Below are 2445 nucleotides of genomic sequence, written 5' to 3' on the forward strand. Positions count from 1 at the left end.
ATTCACTTAATATGGAATTTTAGATTATTCGAATATAGAAGTTCTGATAGTATATTATATTCTAAAGAAAAATATTAGAGGATTATCGTAATTTATTGTTTTTAGCTATTACTTTAATTTTAACCATCAATCTAATTTTTTTAGTTTAGTAATCCAAAAAATATTTTAACCCATATTTTTAAGTAGGGTAATGTTAAATAATTAATGATTTTTTGGAATAACATGCAACCACCAATTAAATAAAAACACACTACACCCCCAAATTACCCACTTAAATCTTAATATTAGAATAATCATTCGTACACCTAGTGAAATAAACATCCGATATATCTATTGTTCACATTATTTAATATTTTCATTGTCTACTTATATTTTTTCTTTTAAATTTTAATGACTAATTAATAGCCAACAATAATAAATTCTGATGATCCTCNTTAGAAAAATAACAAAGGGTAAATGATTTTTTTTTTTTCATTTTTCTGGCGTGTTAGTTAATTAGGTTTTTATTATTTAAAATAAATTAAGCTCATGACCCATAATCATAGAAATTAAATAATATTAAGTTTTAATCTTAAGCTCATGAATCCTAAAAATGACATGATTTTAATCTTCTCCCACTTCTCAACATTTTTTTATGACTGAAAGCCTGAATTTAATATTGCTTCTATTTTCTATCAGGCAGTGATGGTGGAGGGTGCTGATCTGGTGATTGAGAACGACAATATTTGTACCAACAAAAATATTCTCATCATACATACTCAAGTGCTGAAGAATCAAATTTGGTTCCTTCAAGGACTATTTCTTTCCAATGCTTTAGTTACCTAAAATTTCAAGTATGCTAAAAATAAAATATTGATGTTTTAGTGATTTTAGTCGTTGATCTAATAATATATGTTATTTCATGATTGATATTAATGGTTAAAAACTTAAAATCACTAAAGCACTACTAGTTTTGAAATATTTAAAAAAAAAATTCATGATTTATTTAAATAAATACAAGTATGGATAATAAATAAAGAAAGATTCTTTTACGACAAAGTCTGAATTCGGCGATCCCTAAGTAACCTAAATTGGCCCCAATAGTATCCAATTGAATACATACACACATTGATATAAGAAAATAATAGGAATGTATTTGTTTTGTGCTTTACTCTAAAAATGGAATGTTGCTAGTTTGCTATATAGCTTAGTTATAGTTATTATGTACATACCCATGCACATGTATATGCTTATGTTTACCAATAATTAATACATATATATATTGGTGGAAACTCAGGTGCAGTCGACTTCACGTGAAGTTAATAGTTAAGAGTCGTTAGATAGTTTGACTGATTTGACTAATTTTTTATTTAATCGTTTTCAGCTATCAACTTCACGTGAAGTCGACTGCACTTATATAGAGGTGGAAACTCAGGTTCAGTCGACTTCACGTGAAGTTAATAATTAAGAGTCGTTAGATAATTTGACTGATTTGACTAATTTTTTATCTAACCGTTTTTAGCTATCAACTTTACATGAAGTTGACTGCACTTGAGTTTCCACCGTATATATACCTACGATTGAAGTCGACTGCACTTATATAAAGGTGGAAACTCAGGTTCAGTCGACTTCACGTGAAGTTAATAATTAAGAGTCGTTAGATAATTTGATTGATTTGACTAATTTTTTATCTAACAATTTTCAATTATCAACTTCACGTAAAGTCGATTGCACCTGAGTTTCAACCGTATATATACCTAGGATAAGATTCTTGTTGATGAAGAGAGTGTAGATGAATTAGAGTAATAAGAGTATTTCCATTTGAAAGGGAAGCCACAAAGAGAAGAGAAAAGAAAAAGGGTCCACACACCACACCCATCTCTCACTCTCAATTCATAGAGAGGGGGACCCCATTTGTTCATATCATGTGTCCTTCCAATGTCAATATCATCACTCTCCTTGAGTCTCCTACAACAGGCAATTCACATGTCTCCATGTGTCTTTAATTAATTTCTTTTTTTCTCTATTAATTAATCTCTAATTATCTCTATCACTTATTCCTTAGCTCTTCTAATTACTAATGTTCATGATGATGAGAATAGAGATTAAATAAGTGATTTATATATGTGCCACTATAGACCCCACTAGCTTAGCTTAATTGTTCCGTCCTCACATATACAAGTATCTTTCCTTTTTTGGGTCCATTATATATTATTCTTTCATTGTGTTCATGTACAAGCTATTCATATAAGATAATAAGCTTCATGCATAATGTAAGTTTATTTGTGTAGTTTTCAAAAATGTTAGGTGCAAATGAAAAATTAATTATTTTGTCTTTATATATAAATATATATATTATTTAATTTATTTTTAATATTATATATATTATATTAATAGTTAATTTTTATATATACTTAATATGGTTGTAATTATTTTATTGGTTTTTTCAATTATATTGTGTTAATA

This window comes from Arachis ipaensis, chromosome B10, assembly GCF_000816755.2.
Source record: "Arachis ipaensis cultivar K30076 chromosome B10, Araip1.1, whole genome shotgun sequence".
In the NCBI taxonomy this organism is placed as follows: Eukaryota; Viridiplantae; Streptophyta; class Magnoliopsida; order Fabales; family Fabaceae; genus Arachis; species Arachis ipaensis.